General features: G+C 44.8%; 1 protein-coding gene across 2 annotated transcripts in view; it reads right to left on the reverse strand.

Annotated features, from left to right (window-relative positions):
• Window positions 1–16,653, reverse strand: part of luzp2 (leucine zipper protein 2) — a 355,809-nt gene that overhangs the window by 312,666 nt on the left and 26,490 nt on the right. The gene's annotated exons all lie outside the window — the stretch shown is intronic.

Raw genomic sequence — 16,653 nt, forward strand, 5'->3', positions numbered from 1 at the left:
TTGGGGAAAGACGCCACCATATACTGCAGGTTCTACATCAGTAATAACCCAATGACATCCATAAACAGGGCAGGACAGCTGCTGTAGAACCATGCCTGGTTACCCATATAACCTGATTCATGTACCACACAGTCAACAGATTATTGTATTAATCTGGGTTCTTGGAAAAGCCACGGAAACAAATAACATAATTGAATCTATTACTACCTTTGCTTCAATGCTGGAAGTGTACTTTAAAAATCACTAGATTATGATAATTGGATTTTCTACATCACATAATTATTAAAAACAAAAAAAATGTCATTATAAAATGGTACAGTTTTCCACTTGTGTCTGCTCTCCTAATCTGTTCACTACCTGAAACTACATTGATTCATTTTAACTTCTGTTTTTTAGCGCATGCTTTCAATCTGTTAATTCTTGAGGGGAACCTGGTTTTTTTTTAAATGCATTAAGGATTAAACTTTGAGAAGAGCATACATCCTAACTACATATAACAACATGCAAGACATTTTTTTCTTAAGTGGTAAATGTGCACTTATTCATGCAAGTGACTTTTAACCTTATTTACTTAACTCGTGTAGGTAGCTCTTTCAGCCCTATTTGGTAGTCCTATTGCTATTTTTTATAAATAGGCTAGTACCAAGCCGAACCTTATTAAGCAAGTAGATAGAATGCTTTGATATATCCAATAAAAAGTAAGGGTTTTGATTTTTGATGGTATCTGATTGCCGAAATGATGTACAAGAAGAGTTTTGTTGTTTAGCTAAAATATATTACCACTGAATCTTATAAAATACATTTATAAAATTTCAGAATGAATAAGAATGTTATAAAAATGGAATGGATCAGGCATAGAGGGTATGTCTATCAGTAAAATACATTCACAAGTGAGGCTAGCTAGATAACTTCTGAGTGGAGATCATATATCGCATATATTACTCTCCCCTACCTCACATATTTTAAATTCAAAAACATGCCTTTAGTAGCTATATTGTAAGGTATTGTTCAGTTGAAAAACATCAGAGAAAACTGCCTGGAGAAGCAAATTTTTCATTGTGATGTTGTGGACTTTTTTGTCTTTTCAGTTTCTTAAATGCATTTATTGGACTCTATTTTGAAACTAATAATTTTAATCATATGGTGAAGTTCTGTTCATACTTCCTCTGAAGAACCTCATACCTCCTTCAGTCAATATTTCAAAGGACTTGTGTATATGTTCTTCCAGGAATGTACAAATGTAACATAATGTAATTTCAAACAATCATTTTCAAGGACCAGAGGGCATTCTCCCTTCAGCTAACTATATTCCAGAACTGGGAACCAATCAGCTCCCAGAACAGTGTAGCCAAGGATGAACCAGACACCAGACCAGAAGGTCAATTTTAATCAAGAGTGAGTTTCAGATGTGCTGGGTGATTACAAATGTACTCACTGGTCTAAGTTTCAGGCCTGCAGTATTTTAACTCCAGGGCCTCAGGCTGCTGGTATATTTCTCATTTGGTTAGATCAGTTGGCCCTTGGGTTGTCCGACAGCTCAATGGTAGGGGAAGGGACTTACTGAATGTCAAGCAGGAGGGGGGTTGGTGGAGGGTGTGGGTGGTGAGTCCAGTGCAGGGAAAGCCATGACTTTCCATTTGAACCTGTTCGAAAACTTCTGCTCCTTTTAGTCCCATAAAGGAAAGTCTTATACTTACTTTGGAGGGCCTCATATGTCAGTAGACAAATTGCCAACATACATCAGCCTGATTTGATTGTTCAGACCCCAGTTAAAATGCAATTGGAGTCTTACTGACATAATAGGATCCTTATTTGCATAAATTCACGAGGCCCCTGCCGACTTTATATAGATGCCTCATCTGCCTGTGGAACCCTATAGGTTACTGTTGGACATGACATGAAAGGATTGAGTTCCAAACATGTACATAATCCCCTTATTTTGAACTACCCCGCATCTGGTTAAAATTGTCTCCCACATCTCTAGTATCATTTCTGATCTGTTCTAAAGATAATTAGTTCCATTCTAGCAAATATTATGACAGTTCTCATTACTGCACATGCACCAAATCTCTATCCCCATAGGTCACTCTGTCATCACTCCCTATAATTAAGATACTCCCCTTGCTCTCCATAACTCAAGAGTCTAATTCCTACTGTGCTTCATGGCTATAAGCCCAATTACCCTAATGCTCACACCCCTGGCCTGCTCTCACAAGTCCTGTACTTGCCACTTTCACTCCTGGCCTAGCTATACCCAAGCCCAGCCTCATAGAATCATAGAATAGTACTGCACAAAAGGTGCAGACCCAGTTCAACGAGTCTATACTGCCTATTTCGAAGACACCCACCCCCCTGCTCTTTCACCATATTCCTGTAATTGTTTCTTCTCAGATACTTATCCAATTCCCTTTACAAAGCTGCTATTAAATATGTACCAGCCACCTGAACTGGCAATGCAATCGAATCCCAAACACACATTGCATATAAAACCTTTACACATGTAGCCACTAAACTTAATTCTGTGCCCTTTGGTTATCACCCTTTCAGCCATTGGAAATGTTTTCCTTTATTTCTCTATTTAAACCCTTCATAATTTTAAATGCCCCCATCAAATCTCCTTTTAGCCTTCTCTTCTCTAAGGACAACAGCCCCAGTTTCTCCAGTCTATCCACGTAACTGTAATCCTTCATTCCTGGAACCATGCTCGTAAATCTTTCCTGTACACCTTACAAAGCCTGTACGTACTTCCTAAAGTGTGGTGTTCAGAATTGGATACAATGGGCTGGATTTCACCGAGCTCCTGATGCCAGCTCCGTGGCGGGTGGAGCCGAAAGATCATTCCGGCAGAGGCCACCATGGAGCTCGACGCCTGGAGGGCTGGGCCCAATCCTTCTGGAGGCGGTTAGGCTCTGTGGTGGCACCTCCACCACTGGGCGACGGGACCTCAATTTCGATATTTAAATCAATAAAATGAATTAATTTAAATATACTTAGTGGCAATCTTCCAGGCCCGCCACGATCTTCAGCACGGTGGCCGACACCTCTGCGCCTTCAATTCCCCGTCTGGGGAAAGCAGCCATGACACTGGTGGAGAGGGGGGAGGAGTGAAAATTTTCAGTGTGAGTGGGGGGCGTTGAATAGGGTCAAATAAACATAATGGGTGCAGGGGATGGTGCGAAAGGATGAACTTTAAGCTTTGTGCAGTGTGCAGGGGGGGGTGGTGGTCAGATCTTAAAGGTAAATGTTTTAGGGGACTGCAAATAGTTATTGTAATTGTTATTGGGGAAGTGGGAAAGGGGTGCTAGAATTTTACTTGATAAATTTTGGGGGGTATATCTTCAAAAACTTAAATATGCCGGCAAGGTCCTTTTAAAATTTAAAATTGCGCCACCTGCACACAGGCAGCTGACACCATTGCTGGCATTGGACTGCCCGTCCCTTCCACATGATTGGGAGGGGGAGGGCCATGCCAGCTATTCAAATGAGCCGCCGAGTGGGAGATTGCGGCGGCTCTGCGGCGTGACCTGCCGCGCTCTTAAAATCCAGCCCAATACTCCAGCTGAGCCCTAACGAGCCATTTATAGAGTGTTATGAGCAGGTGAGAAAGGTGTCTCGGGTGCCTCTCAGCCTTCACCTGGTCTTACTGTAACAGGGTTTAATTTTAAACACACCGTGTTTTGGCTCCCCCTTGGTGAATCCTCGTTCGCTGCTTTCCAATTATAAGGCAAAGAAACCAGGATTTCTTAGGTTTAAAGAAGAAAAGTTTAAATTTATTAAACTTGAACTTAAACTCTAATTCGGCTGATGCTACGGATATATGACGTGTCCACATGAACATGCATACATGATGCACACATGCCAATGGAGACAGAAAAGAGCTGAAGAAAAATCAAGTAGAAAGCTTTGAGGCAATATCTGAAGAGTTTTTGTTACAGTTCTTTGAGCTCACTGTAGAGTCCTTGATTGTATGTAGATCTTGATTTTCATTGGGGCCCAGTATTCTTCTTAAACCTTGTTCACTGTAGGAGACTTTTCTCTCGTGGGGTTCACGTGTCTTCAGTGGGTTTAGAGGCTTGTGAGAAACAGATGGGAGCAGACAGGAGAGATCTTCTCAGTCCAGGAGCAAACAGACACTCTGAGTTCAAACTGTTTGTACAATTCAGAAACCCCCAGGTTGCCAAGCAGGTTAGTCATGTGACTAACTGGTCTGACCACATCTTGGATTGTGTCACCTTAGCAGTCTCTGGAATGCTCCTCTTACACACTATACCTCGTGATCATGGTCCATTGTGGGTTGAATGTGTCAGGGAATGGTCCTTTGTCCTTCCAAGCACCTCCGGTTAATATGCAAATGTCTTTTCCAGCCACGGCTGTTCTGTTTAACAAGTCCTTTCTTCACTTCAGTAACAGTTTAAAATCAATGTTCCTGACAAAATTAATGTGCCTCATTCTGTGCAGGTAGGGGCCCAGCATGACAATAGGTTTAGCATAACTTCTTGGCTTTTGTACTCTGTGGCTCTACTTATAAAGCCCGAGATCCCACATGCTTTATCATCTGCTTTGTTAATCTGTCCTGCTACCTTCAAAGCATAAACACCCCCAGATCGCTCTCTTGTGTTTCCCTAAAATCGTACCGTTGAGCATGTATTGTCTCTCCTCATTCTTCCTACCAAAATGTATCCTGGTGAAAGAATTAGAATTAGAATTAGAACATTACAGCGCAGTACAGGCCCTTCAGCCCTCGATGTTGCGCCGACCTGTGAAACCATCTGATCTACACTATTCCATTTTCATCCATATGTCTATCCAATGACCACTTAAATGCCCTTAAAAGTTGACGAGTCTACTACTGTTGCAGGCAGGGCGTTCCACGCCCCTACTACTCTCTGAGTAAAGAAACTACCTCTCACATCTGTCCTATATCTATCACCCCTCAACTTAAAGCTATGTTCCCTCGTGTTTGCCATCACCATCCGAGGAAAAAGACTCTCATTATCCACCCTATCTAACCCTCTGATTATCTTATATGTCTCTCTTAAGTCTCCTCTCCTCCTCCTTCTCTCCAACGAAAACAACCTCAAGTCCCTCAGCCTTTCCTCGTAAGACCTTCCCTCCATACCTGGCATCATCCTAGTAAATCCCCTCTGCACCCTTTCCATAGCTTCCACATCCTTCCTATAATGCGGTGACCAGAACTGCACGCAATACTCCAGGTGCGGTCTCACCAGAGTTTTGTACAGCTGCAGCATGACATCGTGGCTCCGAAACTCGATCCCCCTACTAATAAAAGCTAACACACCATATGCCTTCTTAACAGCCCTATTAACCTGGGTAGCAACCTTCAGGGATTTATGCACCTGGACACCAAGATCTCTCTGCTCATCTACACGAGAATCTTCCAAGAATCTTCCCATTAGCCCAGTACTCTGCATTCCTGTTACTCCTTCCAAAGTGAATCACCTCGCACTTTTCCGCATTAAACTCCATTTGCCATCTCTCAGCCCAGCTCTGCAGCCTATCTATGTCCCTCTGTACCCTGCAACATCCTTCCGCACTATCCACAACTCCACCGACCTTAGTGTCATCCGCAAATTTACTAACCCACCCTTCTACACCCTCTTCCAGGTCATTTATAAAAATGACAAACAGCAGTGGCCCCAAAACAGATCCTTGCAGCACACCACGAGTAACTAAACTCCAGGATGAACATTTGCCATCAACTACCACCCTCTGTCTTCTTTCAGCTAGCCAATTTCTGATCCAAAGCTCTAAATCACCTTCAACCCCATACTTCCGTATTTTCTGCAATAGCCTACCATGGGGAACCTTATCAAACGCCTTACTGAAATCCATATACACCACATCCACTGCTTTACCCTCATCCACCTGTTTGGTCACCTTCTCGAAAAACTCAATAAGGTTTGTGAGGCACGACCTACCCGTCACAAAACCGTGTTGACTATCGCGAATGAACTTATTCTTTTCAAGATGATTATAAATCCTGTCTCTTATAACCTTTTCCAACATTTTACCCACAACCGAAGTAAGGCTCACAGGTCTATAATTACCAGGGCTGTCTCTACTCCCCTTCTTGAACAAGGGGACAACATTTGCTATCCTCCAGTCTTCCGGCACTATTCCTGTCGACAATGACGACATAAAGATCAAGGACAAAGGCTCTGCAATCTCCTCCCTCGCTTCCCAGAGAGTCCTAGGATAAATCCCATCTGGCCCAGGGGACTTATCTATTTTCACACTTTCCAAAATTGCTAACACCTCCTCCTTGTGAACCTCAATCCCATCTAGCCTAGTAGCCTGAATCTCAGTATTCTCCTCGACAACATTTTCTTTCTCTACTGTAAATACTGACGCAAAATATTCATTTAACACTTCCCCTATCTCCTTTGATTCCACACACAACTTCCCACTACTATCCTTGATTGGCCCTAACCTATCTCTAGTCATTCTTTTATTCTTGATATACCTATAGAAAGCCTTAGGGTTTTCCCTGATCCTATCCGCCAATGACTTCTCGTGTCCTCTCCTTGCTCTTCTTAGCTCTCCCTTTAGATCCTTCCTGGCTAGCTTGTAACTCTCAAGCGCCCTAACTGAGCCTTCACGTCTCATCCTAACATAAGCCTTCTTCTTCCTCTTGACAAGCCGTTCAACTTCTTTAGTAAACCACGGCTCCCTCGCTCGACAACTTCCTCCCTGCCTCACAGGTACATACTTATCAAGGACACGCAATAGCTGCCCTTTGAATAAGCTCCACATTTCGATTGTTCCCATCCCCTGCAGTTTCCTTCCCCATCCTACGCATCCTAAATCTTGCCTAATCGCATCATAATTTCCTTTCCCCCAGCTATAATTCTTGCCCTGCGGTATATACCTGTCCCTGCCCATCGCTAAGGTAAACCTAACCGAATTGTGATCACTATCACCAAAGTGCTCACCTACATCTAAATCTAACACCTGGCCGTGTTCATTACCCAGTACCAAATCCAATGTGGCATAGCCCCTGGTTGGCCTGTCTACATACTGTGTCAGAAAACCCTCCTGCACACACTGGACAAAAACTGACCCATCTAAAGTACTCGAACTATTGTTTTTCCAGTCGATATTTGGAAAGTTAAAGTCCCCCATAACAACTACCCTGTTACTCTCACCCCTGTCGAGAATCATCTTCGCTATCCTTTCCTCTACATCTCTGGAACTATTTGGAGGTCTATAAAAGACTCCCAACAGGGTGACCTCACCTCTCCTGTTTCTAACCTCGGCCCATACTACCTCAGTAGACGAGTCCTCAAACGTCCTTTCTGTCGCTGTAACACTCTCCTTGATTAACAATGCCACACCCCCCCCTCTTTTACCATCTTCTCTGTTCTTACTGAAACATCTAAATCCCGGAACCTGCAAAATCCATTCCTGCCCCTGCTCTACCCATGTCTCCGAAATGGCCACTACATCGAGATCCCAGGTACCAACCCATGCTGCAAGCTCACCCACCTTATTCCGGATGCTCCTGGCGTTGAAGTAGACACACTTTAAACCAGGTTCTTGCTTGCCAGTGCCCTCTTGCGTCCTTGTAACCTTATCCCTGACCTCACTACTCTCAACATCCTGTACACTGGAACTACAATTTAGGTTCCCATCCCCCTGCTGAATTAGTTTAACCCACCCGAAGAGCACTAGCAAATTTCCCCCCCAGGATATTGGTACCCCTCTGGTTCAGGTGAAGTCCATCCTGTTTGTAGAGGTCCCACCTACCCCAGAAAGAGTCCCAGTTATCCAGGAAACCGAAACCCTCCCTCCTGCACCATCCCTGCAGCCACGTGTTCAACTCCTCTCTCTCCCTATTCCTCGCTTCGCTATCACGTGGCACGGGCAACAACCCAGAGATAACAACTCTGTTTGTTCTCGCTCTAAGCTTCCACCCTAGCTCCCTGAATTTCTGTCTTAAATCCCCATCTCTCTTCCTACCTATGTCGTTGGTGCCTATGTGGACCACGACTTGGGGCTGCTCCCCCTCCCCCTTAAGGATCCCAAAAACACGATCCGAGACATCACGAACCCTGGCACCTGGGAGGCAACATACCAACCGTGAGTCTCTCTCGTTCCCACAGAACCTCCTATCTGTTCCCCTAACTATGGAGTCCCCAATGACTAATGCTCTGCTCCTCTTCCCCTTTCCCTTCTGAGCAACAGGGACAGACTCTGTGCCAGATACCTGTTCCCCATTGCTTACCCCTGGTAAGTCGTCCCCCGCAACAGTATCCAAAACAGTATACCTGTTGTTGAGGGAAACGGCCACAGGGGATCCCTGCACTGCCTGCTGGTTCCCTCTCCTTCCCCTGACGGTAACCCATCTACCTACTTCTTTTACCTGAGGTGTGACTACCTCCCCATAACTCCTCTCAATAACCCCCTCCGCCTCCCGAATGATCCGAAGTTCATCCAGCTCCAGCTCCAGTTCCCTAACGCGGTTCTCAAGGAGCTGGAGTTGGGTGCACTTCCCGCAGATGCAGTCAGCAGGGACACTCTTGGCGACCCTTACCTCCCACATTCTGCAGGAGGAACATACGACTGCCTTAACTTCCATTCCCACTATTCTAAATTCCCAACAAATCTACTGAAAAACCCCCCAAAAAATGTCAAGAAGGTGTGGAACTCAGGATGGGAGGGAGTGGTGGGGGGAAAAGTCAGGAATTCCGGGGAAGACCGGTGGTGGGGGTGCGGGGGAGGTCAGGAACATGGATTGTGGGGGGAGGGCAGGAAAACGGGCCGGAGTGGTGGGGGTGTGGTGGTCAGGAACTCAGGTGGGGAGAAACAAGAAGAATGAAGAGAGGCAATATAAACTAAATGGTAACATTTTAAAAGGGATGCAAGAACAGAGAGATCTGTGGCTATCTGTAAACAAGTCTTGGAAGGTGGCAGGACAAATTGAGAAGTCTGTTAAAAGGCTTACAAGATCCTTGGCTTTATTAGAATCAGAGAGCACAAAAGAAAAGACGTTATGCTAAACCATTATAAACACTTACTTTCTTTCTTCTTTCTTTGGCCTCCTTGTCTCGAGAGACAATGGGTAAGCGCCTGGAGGTGGTCAGTGGTTTGTGAAGCAGCACCTGAAGTCGCTATGAAGGTCAATTCTAGAGTGACAGACTCTTCCACAGGCGCTGCAGATAAAATTGGTTGTCGGGGCTGTTACACATTTGGCTCTCTCCTTGCGCTTCTGTCTTTTTTCCTGCCAACTGCTAAGGCTCTTTGACTCGCTACACTTTAGCCCCGTATTTATGGCAGTCCGCCAGCTCTGGCGATCACTGGCAACTGACTCCCACGACTTGTGGTCAATGTCACAGGACTTCATGTCGCGTTTGCAGATGTCTTTAAAGTGGAGACATGGACGGCCGGTGGGTCTGATACCAGTGATGAGCTCGTTGTACAATTTGTCCTTGGGGATCCTGCCATCTTCCATGCAGCTCACATGGCCAAGCCATCTCAAGTGCCGCTGGCTCAGTAGGGCGTATATGCTGGGGATGTTGGCTGTCTCGAGGACTTCTGTGTTGGAGATACGGTCCTGCCACCTGATGCCAAGGATTCTCCAGAGGCAGCAAAGATGGAATAAGTTGAGACATCACTCTTGGCTGACAAACATTGTCCAGGCCTTGCTGTCATAGAGCAAGGTACTGAGGACACAGGCTTGATACACTCGGACTTTTGTGTTCCGTGTCAGTGTGCCATTTCCCCACACCCTCTTGGCCAGTCTGGACATAGCAGTGGACGCCTTTCCCATGCGCTTGTTGATTTCTGCATCTAGAGACAGGTTACTGGTGATAGTTGAGCCTAGGTAGGTGAACTCTTGAACCACTTCCAGAGCGTGGTTTCTGATATTGATGGATGGAGCATTTCTGATGTCTTGTCCCATGATGTTCGTTTTCTTGAGGTTGATGGTTAGGCCAAATTTGTTGCAGGTGGCCGCAATCCTGTCGATGAGTCTCTGCAGGCACTCTTCAGTGTGAGATGTTAATGCAACAGCGTCAGCAAAGAGGAGTTCCCTGATGAGGACCTTCCGTACTTTGGTCTTCGCTCTAAGACGGGCAAGGTTGAACAACCTGCCACCTGATCTTGTGTGGAGGAAAATTCCTTGTTCTGAAGACTTGAACGCATGTGAGAGCAGCAGTGAGAAGAAGATCCCAAACAGTGTAGGTGCGAGAACACAGCCCTGTTTCACGCCACTCAGGATAGGAAAGAGGTCTGATGAGGCACCGCTATGCTGAATTGTGCCTTTCACATTGTCATGGAATGAGGTGATGATACTTCATAGCTTTGGTGGACATCTGATCTTTGCTAATAGTCTGAAGAGACCACGGCCTGCTGACGAGGTCAAAGGCTTTGGTGAGATCTGTGACAGCAACGTAGAGGGGCATCTGTTGTTAGCAGCATTTCTCCTGTAGCTGGCGAAGGGAGAACAGCATGTCAATGATGGATCTCTGCTCGAAAGCCACACTGTGCCTCAGGGTAGACACGCTCAGCCAGCTTCTGGAGTCTGTTTAAAATGACTCGAGCGAAGACTTTCCCCACTATGCTGAGCAGGGAGATTCCACAGTAGTTGTTGCAGTCACCACGGTCACCCTTGTTCTTATAGAAACATTATAAACACTGGTTCGGCTTGAATTGCAGTACTGTGGCCAATTCTGGGCACTATACTTTCGGAAGGATGTCAAGCCTTCGAGACGGTGCAGAGGAAATTTACTATAATGGCACCAAGGATGAAAGACTTCAGTTACTTGGAGAGACAGAGAAACTGGGCTTGTTTGCCTTAAAAAAAAGAGTGTATTCTGTGTTCCTACCAACAAAAATTACATTACATTTATATGTTACTTGCAGACTCTAGTACTCTAATTTTCTCCTGGTCAACCTCCCAGCTTCCACCCTCAATGAATTTCAGCTCATCTAAAACACAGCTTCACATAACCTAAATGACAGCAAGTCCCATTCACCCATCACCCCTGACCTACATTGGCTCCCAGTCCAGCAACACCTCAATTTTAAAGTTCCCTTTCTCATGTTGAAATATCCTCCATCCTTCACCCTTTCCTATCTGAACTCAGTAGTGTGAGCGCTGTGAGTACTCCCAACCTGGAAGTGTGAGACCAGTCTGTTCTAAAGGCCTGCTCGTGTATGCAATTGAAACCCGAACCCGGGCCTAACAGAACCACATCCAACCCAAACCCGACCCGGCCTGAATCCTTTGATTTTTTCCCGTGCCTGATCCGACCTGACTACTGGAATGAAGTTGATTATATCAAAGAGGTCGTGCTCTACCTTGGATAGAATGGAGACGTTCAATCACTCACTGCAGACTAGTGCAGAGTCCGGATGCACATTTCCCACCTTGACATCCTGGCTATTCAAATTTTGAAGCTTTTCCCTCCCTGATCAAAAGACAGCACTGCGTCCGATCCGGCCCGACCTGACCCGAGCCCAAGTGCCGGACCCGGAAGAGAGACCCGACCAAACCCGACATGTCGTTGGGTCTGGTCGGTTTCGGGTCGGGTAGCCATGCTCTAGTCTGCTCAGAAAGTAATAGTGTTAGCACTGTGAGTTTTGGAGCCTGCCTCACAGTGACTGCATCAAATTACACATTGCAGAGAGTTTGAATTACTCTATAAGCAAGCAGGATGTAATTACACATTTGTCTCTTTGGAGGGCAAGACACACCTATCAGAAATCAAGTCCAACCTACTTGTGGTGCAAATGAACATTGCTGTTTTCTTTCCCTTAGCCAATTTGGAATCCATGCTGCTGCTGTTCCTTTTATCCCATGGGCTTCAATTTCACTAACACGCCTAATATGTCGTGCTTTATCAAACAGCTTTTGAAAGTCCATTTCCTCCAAATTGCTGAGAGGCTGTTTTAACATTGTGGTGAAAGAACACAACTCAAGTATTAGGGATGACAAGTAAATTTTAATGCATTGTACAGCTTAATGGGAATATTTTGGTAAGGGATGGGCAAAACAAAAAAACGTCATCCAAAAGTATTCAGCAGTACAATTAGTAACAGTATATTGACAAGAAAGGTTGTGGTGCTATATCTAATCACACTTATTTTCCATCATTTTAGTGGTTTGCAAACTATGCTTTAGAAGCAATGTTTTTTGTTGAAAAAAGAATAATCACAGCTGGCACATTTTATTACGGCCAATATTGATAGCTTTTATCAAGAAATTAGTCTGCAATGAGGGAGGGCAAGAGTTGCGCAAGATTGCTCCTCTAACTGTTACTGCCAGCCCACAATCGACCTCGACTTCCTGTGCTATTATCTTCCATCCCACCCCCTCAACACTTACCTGAAGGCTGCTATTGGCGAGGCAGGCCACCCAAATTTTAAACCAACTAAAGACAAGTTGTCTTAGAGGCGCCACAGGTGTGGAAAGCTCACCCAAATTATTTAGTTGAATATTGAGGCCCAATTTCAAGCCAGACTAGAGGACTCTCGGTTCAGCACGCAATGCAGCTATATCATCTCTTTTCCACCCGAATCAGGCTTCCAACCAATTTCTACTGCTATATTGTTACATGGTGAACAGATCCCAAAGGCCACACAACAAAAGGTACCAAAGTAAAAATATCGATAGAGTTAACGTTTCGGGTCAGTTCCGAAGAAGGGTCACTGACCCGAAACGTTAACTCTGCTTCTCTTTTCACAGATGCTGCCAGACCTGCTGAGCGTTTCCAGCATTTCTTGTTTTTATTTCAGATTTCCAGCATCCGCAGTATTTTGCTTTTATAAAAATATCGATAACTGTGCTGCAAGCCAGGGTCCACTGGTGTTCATGTTTTTATTCGTTCATGGGATGTGTGTGTCGTTGGCAAGGCCAGAATTTATTGCCCATCCCTAATTGCCCTTGAGAAGGTGATGGTGAGCTGCCTTCTTGAACTGCTGCAGTCCATGTGGTGGAGTTACACCTACAGTGCTGTTAGGGAGGATGTTCCAGGATTTTGATCCAGCAACAGTAAAGGAACTGTAATAGTTTCATGTCAGGATGGTGTGTGACTTGGAGGGGAGCTTGCAGGTGGTGGTATTCTCATGTATCTACTGCCCTTGTTCTTCTAGGTGGGGAAGGTCACGGGTTTGGAAGATGCTGTAGACTGGCATCTGTGATGCTGGGGACCTCAGGAGGAGGCTGAGATGGATTATCCACTCAGCACTTCTGACTAAAGATGGTTGCAAATGCTGCAGCCTTGTCTTTTGCATTGACATGCTGGGCACCCCCATCATTGAGGATGAGGATGTTTGTAGATCCTTCTCCTTTCGTTAGTTGCTTAATTGTCCACTGCCATTCATGACTGGATATGGCTGGATTGCAGATCTTTAATCTGATCCGTTATTAGTGGGATCACTTAGCTATGTCTATAGCCTGCTGCTTCCAGTGTTTGGCATGTATGTAGTCTTGTGTTGTAACTTCACCTGGTTGGCACTTCATTTTTAGGTATGCCCAATGCTGCTCCTGGCATGCTCGCCTGCACTCCTCATTGAACCAGGATCGGTCCCCTGGCTTGCTGGTAACAGTAGGGTAAGGGATATACTGGGCTTACAGAGTGTGGTTGAATACAATTCTGCTGCTGATGGCCTAGAATACTTCATGGATGCCCAATTTTGAGCTGCTAGATCTGTTCTGAATTGTTCCTACTACTGTGGTAGTGCCACAGGACACAATGGAGGGTGTCCTCAGTGTAAAGACGGGACGTCGCCTCCACAAGGATTGTGCAGTGGTCACTTCTATCGATACCTTCATGAACAGACACATCTGCGACAGGGAGATTAATGAGGGCAAGGTCAAGTAAGTTTATCTCTCTTGTTGGTTCCCTCACCACCTGTCGCAAGTCCAGTTTGGCAGATACGTTCTTCAGGTCTCGGTCAGCTCGGTCAGTAGTGACACTACCAAGCCATTCTTGGTGTTAGGCATTGAAGTCCCCCACCCAGAATACATTCTGTGCCCTTACTACCCTTAGTGCTTCTTCCAAGTGATGTTCAACATGAAAGAGTACTGATTAATCAGTTGAGGGAGGGCAGTAGGTGGTAATCAGCAGGAGGCTTCCATTCCCATGTTTGACCTGATGCCATGAGACTTCATGGAGTCTGTAGTCAATGTTGAGGTCTTCCAGAGACACAGGGACTGTATATCTCTGTGCCACTGCCCCTGGGACAGGTGGGGCAGGACATACCCAGGGATGGTGTTGGAGGAGTCTGGGACATTGGCTGTAAGGTATGTTAGGCTGTTGCTTGACTAGTTTGTGGGATAGCTCTCCCAAATTTGGCATGAGTGCCCAACTGTTAGCAAGGAGGGCTTTGCAGGGTTAACTGGGCAGGATGTGCCTTTGTCACTTCCTGTGCCCAGGTCAACATGGGTGGTTCACCACATTATTCTAATTGCATTTCTCTGGAGCAGTTTGATGCAACTGCGTGGCTTACTAGGCCATTTCAGAGGTGTTCTGACCAAGTGTGAAAGGAGTCTAGGGTTCCCTCTCAGCCTTCACCTGGTCTTACCATAACAGGGTTTAATTTTAAACATACCATTTTTTTAACTCCCCCTTAGTGAATCCTTGTTGACTAACTTCCAATTATAAGGCAATGAAACTAGCCAAACAGGTTTTCTTAGGTTTAAAGAAAAAAGGTTGAACTTTATTAAACTTAAGCTCCAATTCGGTTAACGCCTCCAGGTACACGACACACCCACGCTAGCATGCTTGTGCGATACACACAAGCAGATAGACACAGAAAAGAGCAGAAGAAATAAAGTGGAAAAGTTTGAGGCAATATCTGAAGATGGCTTTGGTTATTGTTCTTCGAACTCGCTGTGAAGTCCTTGATTGTAGGTAGGTCTTGCTTTTCGTTGGGGCCCAGTATTCTTCTTAAACTTTGTTCGATGTAGGAGACTTTACTCTCTTGAAGTTCATGTGTCCTCCATGGGTCCAGAGGCTTGTGAGGAAGAGATGCGAGCAGACAGGAGAGGTCTTCTCACTCCAGGAGCAAACAGTCTTTTCCAGTTCAAACTCTTTGTATAATTCAGAAAAACCCAGGTTGGCAAGCAGGCTAGTCATGTGACTAGTTGGTCTGCCCATGTCTGTTTGTGGATTCTCTTGTCTTAGCCAATCCTGTAATGTCTCCTCTTACACACAATACCTGGTGCTCAAAGTCCATTGTGTGTTAAATTGGAGCAGGGAATAGCCCCTTTGTCCCTCCAAGCACTGTCTGTTAGTCTGCAAGTGTTTTTTCCAGCCACGGCTGATCTGTTTAACAAGTCATTTCCTCACTCCAGCAACAGTTTAAAATCAATGTTCATAAGACAAAATTAATATGTTTCATTCTTGGCAGGTGGGGGGTCTGCATGACAGAGGGCAGTTAAGAATCAACCATATTGCTGTGGGTCTAGAGTCACACGTAGGCCAGAGCAGAAAAGGGCGGCAGATATCCTTCCCTAAATGGCATTAGTGAACCAGATGGGTTTTTACAACAATCCAGTATTTTCATGGTCATCGTTACTTTAGACAGCCTTTTAAAAAAAAATCAAGATTTATTAATTGAATATAATTCCCCCAGCGGCTATGATGGGATTTGAACTCATATCGCTGGCAACTTAGTCTGAGCCTCTGAGTTATTAGGTCCAATAACATTATCACTACGCTGTCCTTCCCAATACTTTGCAATAGCCCTTAATTACTGCTCATCTTACAGGTGATTTCCTGTATAAGACATACACCATTTTACATATATGGATTTTATTTGGTCTCAAGATATTTTTAAGCTATACAAGGCAATAGCCAGAGCTCCTTTATCCAGTCAGCATGAAATTTGACTGTCTTTCATTTCTCTAAATATGAGATTGAAACTTAAATAGTTTTTTCAGACCCAGTCAAGCTTATTATAAATGCAAATTAAAAAAAGAATAAGACTTGCACTTATAGAGCACCATTCACAATCACCAAACATTTCAAAGTGCTTTACAGCCAATGATTAGTTCTGAAGCATAGCTTCTGTTGTAATGTAGGAAACGGAAAAGCAGCAACCAGTTTGATCGCACCCACAGATAGCAATGTGATAATGACCAGATGATCTGTTTTTGTCATGTTGATTGAGGGGCAGATATTGGCCAGGACACTGAGGGATAAGTCCCATGCTCTTCTTCGAAATAGTGCCATGGGATCTTTTACCCAAAAGATTTTACGCAAGCAGGAAGATGGGGTCTTCATCAGTGCAGCACTCCCTCAGTACTGCACTGGAGAGTCAGCCTTGGTTTTTGTACTCAAGCTCTGGAGTGGAACTTGCACCCAGAACCTTGCGATTATGAGACAAAAGTGTTACCAACTGAGCCACGGCTGACACTAACACCTTACTTTCCTTGGGAGCAGTAGCCAATCAAGAATTAGCCACAATTAGTGACATCACTTTCTATTTTCCCTGCCTAAGCTCTGCTAAATTCACTTTAGATTATGTATTCTTATCACTTTCCAATGACTTACATGCAACATTGGGAGAGCAGAACTGGAATACTCTCAGACACAACATCATTGACTTACAGGTAATTAGGTCTCAATTTTCCCTAAGTCAATAATAAATTCATGTTCTATCCCTTCTGTTTTTCAGATTAAA

This window comes from Heterodontus francisci, chromosome 14 (assembly GCF_036365525.1).
Source record: "Heterodontus francisci isolate sHetFra1 chromosome 14, sHetFra1.hap1, whole genome shotgun sequence".
Lineage (NCBI taxonomy): Eukaryota > Metazoa > Chordata > Chondrichthyes > Heterodontiformes > Heterodontidae > Heterodontus > Heterodontus francisci.